General features: G+C 46.9%; 1 long non-coding RNA gene across 1 annotated transcript; it reads left to right on the forward strand.

Annotated features, from left to right (window-relative positions):
* Positions 1–14: 14 nt before the first annotated feature.
* Positions 15–11324, forward strand: LOC103215723 (uncharacterized). Its single transcript, XR_012093677.1, has 3 exons — positions 15–600; positions 2996–3161; positions 9605–11324. It is a non-coding gene; the product is annotated as an uncharacterized lncRNA (long non-coding RNA).
* Positions 11325–12087: the final 763 nt, after the last annotated feature.

Genomic DNA, 12087 nt, shown 5'->3' on the forward strand with positions numbered 1-12087 from the left:
CTCCTCCGCCTCCGCCCCCTGCCGCTGCCTGCTGGGCCTTGTAGTTCCCCAGCCGCGGCCCCAGAGGAGGGGGAGCCGGCCGAGCGGGCCGAGCTGTCCGGCGCTCTGCCCTTCTCTTCCTGCAGCCTGTTCTCCTTTGGCGCTTGCGCCCCTGCATCTGAGCGCGTCCCAGAGGGCGCCGGAATGTCAGGCCCTAGACATAGCAGCAGTTTGGGGCGGGTGTGGGGGACAGGTGAAGAGACGCCGCAGCTTTGAGATTGTACTTGGTAGCGTGGACTTTGGAGTCTGTGCACCTTGGGGAATGATTTTCGCGTTCTAAATCTCGGTTTTCCCATCTGTGAAAGGGGGATAATAGTGCTTTTTCGTATAGAGTCGAGAGGTCAACGAGGGCCTGGCGCATAGTTAACACTTAGTAAATACAAGCTGGTTTTATTATGAGAAGGTCAGCCCCTCCTCAAACCCTTCCATTGGATCTCCGCTTTCCCCAGCCACATAATTTAGGTTTTGTGCTCCACCGGGAACTGGACCCTGTAAATTCTACAGCAATGTTGTTGGTCTTCAGAAGTCTCCAGCCTGAAGTGAACGTCTAGGAAGCAAAGAGTAAGTGGGAGTTGAGGGGAGAGGTGTGGTTGGTTTGGAAATTAATCACAGCCCACTCAGAACACCCTCCAGTACTGTGGAACCCAGGAAAGTGGCTAAATGCTTCCCCCTGAGTCTTGCCGCGGGGTGGTATAATGTAGTGGTTTCCTAATCCAGATGGACAGGGGTCCTCCAGGGAACGTCTGAAAAATACAAACTCATGGGCCTGCTCAGACATGAGGAATCAGGCTGTCCCAAGAAGGAGCCAAGAGCCTGTATTTTTTCCAAGTCTCCGTGGGGCCTGTGATGTGAGAGCCCAGGCTGAGGCCACCGTTGGGGTGGGAAGTAGGCAGCACTAGGTCTGAAGGATTCCTCCATTCTGTCCATCATTTGTGAAGTTTGATGTAGGACAAATCATGTATCTGATAAAATCAAAACAGCGGTATCTGTTGATACTCCTTCACAAGATGATCATAAGAATCAAATAAAATGATAGCTCTCAGTGGACCAAAAATACTACACAAATAGAAGTCACTATGTAAGTTAGTGGCAGGGCCTGTTCCCTCACCATCACCCACCTCATCCCCAAAACTTGTAGAAGTTTGAATACTGAATGAGTTACCCCCACCCAACTCCTCACCCACCCCACCCACGCCTCCCTGGCTAATTTAAGAAAAGAGTTGGGGGGGGGGGCGGTGGCTCACACCTGTAATCCCAGCACTTTGGGAGGCCGAGGCAGGTGGATCACGAGGTCAGGAGATTGAGACTATCCTTGCCAACAAGGTGAAACCCCGCCTCTACTAAAATACAAAAAAATTAGCCAGGCATGGTGGCACTCGCCTGTAATCCCAGCTACTGGGGAGGCTGAGGCAGGGAAATCGCTTGAACCCGGGAGGCGGAGGTTGCAGTGAGCCGAGATCCTGCCGCTGTACCCCAGCCTAGCAACAGAGCAAGACTCCGTCTCAAAAAAAAGAAAAAAGAAAAGGGTCCTCGCGTTATTTTTCTAATCCACCAGTAGGTGACAGATTAGTGGCCAACACAGTGTTATTCACATAGTAGACACTCATAAAATTCCTTGAGTGGCCAAAGAGCAAATATTCAATAAGTATTTGTTGAACAAATGAATAAATAAACAACTAAATTACAGCTCACGCCTGTAATCCCAGCACCTGGGGTGGCCAAAGCAGGAGGATCACTTGAAGCCAGAAGTTCAAGACCAGACTGGGAAACAAAGTGAGCCCTTGTCTCTACAAAATATTTTTAAAAATTAGCTGGAGGTGGAGACTGAAGAAGGAGGATGGCTTGAGCCTAGGATTTTGAGGCTGCAGTGAGCTATAATCAGCCACTACACTCCAGCCTGGGTGACAGAGTAAGACCCTGTTTCAAAACAAAATAATATAAAACAAAAAATGAGAAACAAGAACTCATATCTTTGTTGAATAAATGAACTTCAGCCACTGTTTATAGAGTTTTCCCCTACAATTTAACCCTTCAGCTCCTGGTCAGGTTTGGTTTATACTCCTAAATAAGCTGCCCACCCATTAGACCTCCTGCATTTTAATTAATACTCATCACAGGCTTGTAAGGCCAAACTCACACCCTACCCCCAAGAGGCCTTCCCTGCCCATCCCAGCTTTGTGAGTCGCTGGATCCCCTGCTCACCTTCTGACTATCCACTGAGTTGATACTAACCATAGCTTTGTTAGTTAGTAGTTTTCCTTACTCTGCTTTCTAACTGGCTTCTAAATTGCTTTAGGACAAGGATCTCATCTAAGGCGTCTGACCAATTCCACTCAGGAGGTTTTCCATGTATATTTGTGGTTGATGGACTTGCTAAGCATAACCCACCTGGCTTACCAGAGGAGGAAATACAATTTGAGGAAATATGATTGGGAAAACAAGCCATAAAAAAAATCCAGCATTTAATGTTAACACCTAGCTACTATTTTTCTATTTCGTTCCTAAAGGAGTGTGTATCGCCCTTCCTCTCCGTAATTCTTCTCAAACAAGGTTTTTGTTTTTGTTTCTGAGATGGAGTCTTGCTCTTTTCACCCAGGCTGGAGTACAATGGCATGATCTCAGCTCACTCAGCTCACCTCCGCCTCCTGGGCTCAAGCGACTCTCCTGCCTCAGCCTCCCGAGTAGCTGGGACTACAGACGCCTGCCACCACGCCCAGCTGATTTTTGTATTTTTAGTAGAGACAGGGTTTCACCATGTTGGCCAGGCTGGTCTCAAACTCCTGACCTCAGGTAATCTGCCCACCTTGGCCTCCCAAAGTGCTTGGATTACAGGCATGAGCCTGGCCCAGAACAAGGGGTTTTAAATCAAGTCCCTTTTTCTTATGATTTAGAACCATTGTAGGAGTATCTTGAACCTCAAAGAAAAGGCTAAATAATGTGTTCTTGATTTAAACAGAAAGAGAATGATCTAAATGCTTGTTTGGTGTTGAGGCACATGGGTCTGCTGCTGAAAAATCCTCTATAGATTCATCGAGAAGCCAAAATGAAAGCAAGTGGCCAACTTGCCAGGGTTCCCTTCTCCACTTCTCAGGGAAAGAGCTGATGGCAACTGAACAGAGAAGGTGAGAAACTCAGCGAAGGCATGGGCTGTCCACGCACTGCAGACATGCTTCTGAATAATTGAGAGTTGGCTGCTTTTATCCTTCCAGCCCACCTCCCCTTCTGTCCCACTCCTGTACCCCTCCCCCTTTCTGAAACGCAGCCCTCCCATTTCTGGAAGGGCCCCAGGCCAGTGGAGGGAGAGTGTCCCTAGGGCAGCCCTGAGCTGATCCAGGCAATGGGGGTCAGACGGCAGCTCTGCCTGTCTCTGTCCTGCCCGAGGCCTCCTGGCACCTTGCCTCCCCATACAGAAATGTAATCTTCCCTCTGAGATAACAAAGAGCTGGGAGGGTCAGGGAGGATTTGTCGGCCCTTCGCCCTGCCAGCTAGATGTCTAAGGGGAGACAAAGGCCCTCATGCTGGAGGGCCTGATAACCAGTTGGGGGCCTGTTGCCTCCCACATCTGTGGGAGGAGGAGACCACTGCTGAATGAAATGAAGGGAAACGGAGCTCTCCCCAAAGCCCCGCCAGCTCTCTTTGTTTGGGAACACTGTAGGAAATCCCTTCCCTGTTCCTCCAGCTACTTGTGTCCTCAGAGTTTTCCCTGGTAGAAGGGAGCTCCTCTTCCCCTCTCCCCACATTCCTTCTGCCCCAGGGCTCCCCTGCTCTGTCTGGGTTCAGTTATTTTAGGGCTCAGCTGTGCCTACCAGGGGTGATCACCCCACTACCCTGGGTCAATACTGCAGAATTAACACCTCTCTGTTAAGGAAGAAGTCAGGTAAAGTAAGTGCCATTGACATGGGGCAAGGTTGCAGAACTTCCAGCCCAGGCTTCAGGAGTCCCCAGGATGTGGTGAGAGCTGGCAGAGTCTCCACTCCGAGAGCTGGTTGCAGAAGGGGATTTGGAAGGAGGGAACTGTCTGGGTTTTTCCCTACAAAGTGGATCGTTCACAGGTCCTGGGAGCAGGTGGGCAGCCAAGCCTTTTGCCCCAGGCCCCTGGAGTTATGGAGCATCAGTCACCATCTGGCCACCATTTGGTGACCCCTGTCTGTTCCCAGAGCAGCTTCAGTGTGTCAGGGAAGGGAGGGTCTTGTTTGGCTTGGTGTTTTTGTAAATAACATTCACTCTCTTCTGCCAATTTGGAGTGAGAAAGGGAACGAGCTGTGTGGCAGCTCAGCTCTGTCTGGCCTGAATGCCACATCTATTCACGGAGCCTTGGGGTGCCAGGGAGCACTTCTTGTGTGTCAGGCGCTATGCCGGGCACAGTGGATCCAAAGATGAGAGAGATGAGGGCAAAGCCTGGGGAACCTCACTTGTCTTGTGGGGGAGACCAAACATGACATATAGTGCCCCCCAGGGGCATCTGCAGGGGGCTGCAGGAGGACAGATCAGGAAGGAAGATGACTCAGGGGAAGCGATGCCTGAATCTTGAAAGATGACAACATGAAAATCCACAAACTCATCTGGGATAGCTGAGGAAAGCAAGCCTGGAGAGTATGTGTTGAGGTGTGGGGGTGGGAGGTAGACAGTTGGTAGTCATTGAAGCATTGAATTATTTTGCCCTGAAGGGATGCACTTAGTCTCTGGGGTCAGTTTTGAGCATGGGTCCTGATTCTGCCACTTATTGCTGCTGTGCGATCTTGGGCAAGCTAGTTAGCTACACTGCATTTGCTCAATGGTGAAATGAAGATGACAATGGTAACTGTTCTTCCCAGGACTGTTGAAAGGATTAAATGAGAAAATGCATGTAATGCCCTTGGCAAAGTGCCCAGCACATTGTAAATGCTCAATAAATGGTAGTAATTGTCGTCGTTATTATTATTATTTTTTTAGCCCAGGAACTTTCCTTTGATAGAAGACACCTTCTGGAGCCTGCATATCTTTGTGGATTTTTTTTTTTTTTTTTTTTTTTTTGAGATAGGGTTCCTCACTCTGTTCCCCAGGCTGGAGAGCAGTGGCACGATCTTGATTTACTGCAGCCTTGACCTCCTGGGCTCAAGCAATCCTCCCACTTCAGCCTCCCAAGTAGCTGGGACTGCGGGCATGCACCACCATGCCTAGCTGGTTTTTGAATTTTTTTGTGGAGGTGGTAGTCTCCTTATGTTGCCCAGGCTGGTGTTGAACTCCTGGGCTCAAGCCATTTACTCGCCTCAGCCTCCCAAAGTGCAGGGATTGCAGGTGTGAGCCACTGCACCCAGCCTTCTTTGCGGCTTTACTATGTATTTACCATCTCTACCCCCACTTCTACCCCAGATTCTTTGTTCCCCAACACCAGCTGCAGAAAAGGATATATTTTTCACCCTCATCTCCCTCTTCCTTGATGTACCCCAAGATAAACAGCCCTTTTTGTTATAGGTTTTACTGTGAAATAAGAGAAAAACGACAAGAACACATATGGGGAAACTAAGGGGGCCTATAAAACCTCAGCGAATCCTTCCAGCTATGGTCGCTGGTCTAGAATTGTGATTCCCTTCAGAACACTAACTGCAAACAAGCTGGTCTTTTGTCCTCTGTGTTTCTTCAGGGTTCTCCAAAGGCTCTTCTCTTTCTGACACAGACTTGTAAACCCTCTCCCAGTTAAAGCCACTCATCCAAAGGCTGGGATCTGGAGAGGTGACAGAGGAGACAGTGGCAGAACAGTGAACAATTTGCATTTCTGAGAACCCCCCTCCACCCCCAGGAGTGAAGGACCCAGTTCCTTAGGCTTTGCCCTGCCAGGGACAAAGATCAAAGTTTCAGGGTTAGACTGAGATACTTGAGGATTCAACTTTGAAGTGGATTCCATCCAAGGATATGCTAATCAGGTTGCAGCTGACTTCTCCTGGGTTGTTAAGAACCTTTGGTGATATTGGGCTGGGTAGGGTCAGAGAGGAAGAGAATTTAAAAATAGACGGTGTTCTCCCATTCAGGTTAAATTTCCCCGTAACTGAATTTTATTCTTCTGTCAAAACAAAACAAAATAGTTAACCAAATTTTTAATAGTGGTTTTCTTTGGGAATGTGATTATAAGAGGCTTATACTTTGGTTTAGTTTGTTTTTTGAGCCAGGCTCTATTTTTTTGAGCCACCTCTCTCTGTTGCCTAGGTTGGAATGAAGTGATGTGATCATAGCTCACTGAATCCTTGAACTCCTTGGCACAAGTGATCCTCCTGCCCCAGCCTCCCGAGTAGCTGGGACTACAGGTCCATGCTACTATGGCTGCCCAATTTTACAATTTTTAATTTTTTGTAGAGACAGAGTTGTCTCTGTAGCTATGTTGCCCAGGCTGGTCTTGAACTCCTGGGCTCAAGTGATTTTCCCACCTTGGCCTCCCAAAGTTCTAGGATTACAGGTATGAGCCACTGTGCCTGGCCCATTTTTTTATGTACCTTTAAATTGTTTGACTTTTTTGAGAGGAGTTTTTTTTATAGGCCTGTCCGTGTGGTTGAGGAGGTTGTGTCCTGGGCTGGAATCCTATGCGCTACTGCCCGGCTGCCTCTGCCTAGAGGAAGTGGCCTTCTTCCAGCATGTTCCAAGGCACCCTGGCCCTGATTGTGTACTAGTTTTCTAATCAGCAAAACATAATAATAATAATAGTGACTTTTTTTTTTTTTTTGAGGCAGATTTTTGCTCTTGTTGCCCAATCTGGGGTACAATGGCGCCGTCTCAGCTCACTGCAACCTCCGCCTCCTGGGTTTAAGCAATTCTCCTGCTTCAGCCTCCAGAGTAGCTGGGATTACAGGCTCGTGCCACCACGCCCAGGTAACTTTTGTATTTTTAGTAGAAACGGGGGTGGTGTGTGCCGATATTGCGCCATTGTACTCCGGCCTGGGTGACAAGAGTAAGACTCCATCTCAAAAAAAAAAAAAAAAAAAAAGAAGCCTTCTTAGTCATCAAAAGAGAAAGGGGGACAACATGAAAGCTGATCTCCTGATATCTCAGATGACTGAAGAATGGTTTGGGTCCTAGAAGGGCTAGAGATGCCTCTGACTGCCTGTCTTTACCAAAGCCTGGTTTTCTCCATGCCAATGAGTGCAGAGAACTTGCAGGGCACCTTTATGAGGCCTGCCCAGCCAAGAAGAAGCCAGGCATACCGCGACAGTGCCCTGCAGCCAATATAGGGTTTTGATTAGCAGATGAGGGAGGTCTGTAGGTATCTCTTTGCTGAGTCAGCTGGGATGGATTTCTCAGGCCTATCTAGAAAGTAATCTGCATGGGTGTTAAATCCCCTTAGTTCTTCCAGGATGTTTCTTGCTAAGGCTAGATACAGGCCGAGTATTTGCGGCTGTGTTCCTAACACCGCTTGTCTGGTTCTGATAGGTTTCCAAGCATGTGAGCTTATTTTCTGAGAGATATACAGATGGACCTTGTTTGATGGTGCTTTGCTTTTTTTGAGACAGAGTCTTGCTCTGTTGCCCAGGCTGGAATACAGTGGCATGATCTTGGCTCTGCAACCTCCACCTCCTGGGTTCAAGCAATTCTTCCGCCTCAGCCTCCCGAGTAGCTGGGACTACAGGCACGTGCCACCACGCCTGGCTAATTTTTAGTAGAAACGGGGTTTCACCATATTGGCCAGGCTGGTCTTGAACTCCTGACCTTGTGATCTACTCGCCTCAGCCTCCCAAAGTGCTGGGATTACAGGTGTGAGCCATTGCATCCGGCCAGTGCTTTGCTTAATTGTACTTCCCAAATAGTGCGATTTTTAAGCATGGAAAGTTTGTGGCAACCCTGTGTCAAGCAAGGCCATCGGCACCATTTTTCCAGCAGAGTGTGCTCACTTCATGTCTTTGGGTCACATTTTGGTAATTTTTGCAAAATTTCACACTTTCTCATTATTATTATATCTGTCATGGTGATCTATGATCAGTGATCTTTTCATTATTTTCATTGTTTTGCGGCACCATGAATCATACCCATATAAAACAGTGAACCGAATCGATAAATATGTGTTGCAACTGCCCTACTGACTGGCTGACCCCCACCCCTCCCTTTCCTTGGACCTGCCTATTCCTTGCGATACCACAATATTGAAATTAGGTCATTAATAATCCTAAAATGGCTCCTAAGTGTTCAAGTGAAAGGAAGAATTCCATGTTTTTCAGTTTAATTCCAAAGCCAGAAATGATTAAGCTTAGTGAGGAAGACATGTTAAAAACTGAGATAGGCCCAGACCCAGGTCTCTTGTGCCAAATGGTTAGTCGAGTTGTGAATGCAGAGGAAAAGTTTTTTTTTTTTTTTGAGATGGAGTCTCAGTCTGTCCCCGGTCTGAAGTGCAGCTGCACTATCTCAGCTCACTGCAGTGTCCATCTCCCGGGTTCAAGTGATTCTCCCACCTCAGCCTCCTGAGAGTAGCTGGGATTACAGGCATGTGCCATCACACCCAACTACTTTTTGTATTTTTAATAGAGATGGGGTTTTGCCATGTTGGCTAGGCTGGTCTTGAACTCCTGACCTCAGGTGATCTGCCTGCCTTGGCCTCCCAAAGAGCTGGGATTACAGATGTAAGCTACCACACCCAGCCAAAAGTTATTTAAAAAAATTAAAAGTGAGGCTGGGTGCGATGACTCACGTCTGTAATCCCAGCACTTTGGGAGGCCGAGGTGGGTGGATCACGAGGTCAGGAGTTCAAGTCCAGCCTGGCCAACATAGTGAAACCCCGTGTCTACTAAAAAAACAAAAATTGGCTGGGTGTGGTGGCACGCCCCTGTAGTCCCAGCTACTCTGGAGGCTGAGGCGGGAGAACTGCTTGAATCCAGGAGGCAGAGGTTGCAGTGAGCTGAGACCATGCCATTGCACTCCAGCCTGGGTGACAGAGCGAGACTCTGTCTCAAAAAAAAAAAAAAAGTGCTGCTCCAGTGAACATATGAATGATACAAAAGCAAAACAGCATTATTACTAATATGGAGAAAGTTTGGGTGATCTGGATAGAAGATCAAACCAGCCATAACATTCCCTTAAGCCAAAGCCTAATCCAGAGCAATGCTCTAACTCTCCTCAATTCTATGAAGGCTGAGGGTGGTGAGGAAGCAGTGAAAGAACAGTTGGAAACTAGCAGAGGCTGCTTCAACTTAAGGAAACAAGCCATCTCCATATCATAAAGGTGCAAGGTGAAGCAGCAAGTGCTGATGTGGAAGCTGCAGCAAGTCATCCAGAAAATCTAGCTAAGATCATAGATTTTTTAATGTAGATAAAACAGCCTTCTACTGGAAGAAGATGTAATCTAGGACTTTTCTAGCTATAGATAAGTCAATGTCTGGCTTCAGAACTTCAAAGGACAGGCTGACTCTTGTTAGGAGGTAATGCAGCTGGTGACTTTAAGTCGAAGCCAGTGTTCATTTACTGTTTCAAAAATCCTATTGCTGTTAGAAATTATGCTAAATCTACTCTGGTTGTGTTCAGTAAATGGCATAACAAAGCCTGGATGACAGCACATCTGTTTACAGCATGGTTTACTGAATTTTTGTTTGTTTGTTTGTTTTTTGAGTAGGAGTCTCGCCCTGTCACCAGGCTGGAGTGCAGTGGTGTGATCTCAGCTCATTGCAACCTCCGACTCCCAGGTTCAAGCCTCAGCCTCCTGAGTAGATGGGATTACAGGCACGCACCACCACAGCCAGCTAATTTTTGTATTTTTAGTGGAGACGGGGTTTCACCACGTTGACCAGGATGGTCTCGATCTCCTGACTTCATGATCCACCCACCTCAGCCTCCCAAAGTGCTGGGATTACAGGCGTGAACAACAGCGCCGGGTGGTTTACTGAATACAGCCCACTGCTGAGACCTACTGCTCAGAAAAAAAAAGATTCCTTTAAAGGTATTACTGCTCATTGACAATGTACTTGGTTACTCAAGAGCTTTGATGGGATGTTCAAGGAGATAAATGTTTTCATGCCTGCTAATACAGAATCCATTCTGCAGTCATAGACCTAGGAGTAATTTTAACTTTCATGTCTTATTGTTTAAGAAACACATTTTATAAGGCTATAGCGGTCTTAGTGATTCCTCTAATGGATCTGGGCAAAGTCAACTGGAAAACCTTCTGAAAAGGATTCACCATTCTATATCCCATGAAGAACATTTGAGATTCATAAGAGAAGGTCAAAATATTCACATTAATCAGAGTTTAGAAGTTGTTTATGCCAACCCTCATGAATAACTTTGAGGGGTTCAAGACTACAGTGAAGGAAGTAACTGCAGATGTGGTGGAAATAGGAAGAGAACTAGAATTAGAAGTGGAACCTGAAGATGTAACTGAATTGCTACAAGCTCATGATAGAACGTGAATGGATGGGGAGCTGCTTTGTTGCTTCTTATGGATGAGCAACGAGAGTGGTTTCTTTTTTTTATTTTGAGATGGAGTCTCGTTCAGTTGCCCAGGCTGGAGTGCAGTTGTGCGATCTCGGCTCTCTGCAACCTCCGCCACCTCCTGGGTTCAAGCAATTCTCATACCTCAACCTCCCGTGTAGCTGGAATCACAGGCGTGTACCACCATGCCCAGCTAATTTTTGTATTTTTAGTAGAGACAGGGTTGGAGTTTCCTTCTTTTGCCCAGGCTGGAGTGAAGTGGCACTATTTCGGCTCACTGCAATCCCCACCCCCTGGCTTCAAGCAATTCTCCTGCCTCAGTCTCCCGAGTAGCTAGGACAACAGGTGTGTGCCACCACACCTGGTTAATTTTTTTTTTTTTTTTTTTGAGATGGAGTCTCGCTCTGTCACCCAGGCTGGAGTGCAGGTGCAGTCTCAGCTCACTGCAACTGCTACCTCCTCGGTTCAAGCGATTCTCCTGCCTCAGCCTCCTGAGTAGCTGGGACTACGGGCACATGCTACCACGCCCAGCTAATTTTTGTATTTTTTAGTAGAGGCGGGGTTTCACCATGTCGGCCAGGCTAGTCTTGAACTCCTGACCTCAGGTGATTGACCCGCCTAGGTCTCCCAAAGTGCTGGGATTACAGGAGTGAACCACCGCACCCGGCCAAACGTAACTTTTATATGCACTGGGAAACCAAAACATTCACGCAACTCACCTTATTGCAATATTAGCTTTATTGTGGTAGACTGTAATCGAACTTACAATATCTCCAAGGTATGCCTGTATAGAAAATACAAATAGTGGACCAGGCGTGGTGGCCTATAACCTCAGCACTTTGAGAGGCTGCGGATCCCTGGAGCCCAGGAGGTCAAGGCTGCAGTGAGCCGTGTTCATGCCACTGTACTCTAGCCTGGGTAACAGAGGAAGATCGTGTCTCAATAAATAAATAAATAAATAAATAAATAAATAAATAAATGTCACAGTGTTAGATTTTATCTCTCTACATAAGCCTTTTTGGGGGTATGTTTTATTTTGAAGTCATAATAGCTACTATTTAATGAATACTTACTATGAGTTGGTACTATGGTAAATGGTTTTATAGAAGTTATCCCATTTCAGCCTCACAGATGCAACTGTTAGCTCCCAATTCACGGGTGAGAAAACTGAGGCTACATAATTCCCCAAGTCATTATGTAAGGAAGCAAGCCTATCAATGCAGATAGGCTGACTCCAGAGCATTTGTGTCCAGCCAGTCCATGTGGGAAAAGAGGCTGTTCTTGATTAACAGTGTCTATAGAAGGGAATTTAAAACCCCTCTTTCTTTAAAAATTCAACTATTAGAAAAAAAGTTTAAACCACACCAAACAGAATTGTAACATTTTGAGTGTGCGTTTTTAGAGAGAACTTGTTAGTAATCTGCTTGAATCAACACCAGTACTATTTTTCTAAAACAGTTCCACTTCATAGGATCCTGTGAAGTGTGTGTGTGTATGTGTGTGTGTGTGTGTGTGTGTGTGTTGAGGGAGGTGGTGGGATGACAGAAAAAAAAAGAGCTGAAATCTGACACCTGTGTGCCCAAATCTCAGTGTCACTAAGGGTGTCCCTAGGTTTCAGAACCACCCTGCCTGCTCCCGTTCTGCCAGCCCACTTGGAGATGGTGTTCA

Source organism: Chlorocebus sabaeus, chromosome 8 (assembly GCF_047675955.1).
Source record: "Chlorocebus sabaeus isolate Y175 chromosome 8, mChlSab1.0.hap1, whole genome shotgun sequence".
Classification (NCBI taxonomy): Eukaryota; Metazoa; Chordata; class Mammalia; order Primates; family Cercopithecidae; genus Chlorocebus; species Chlorocebus sabaeus.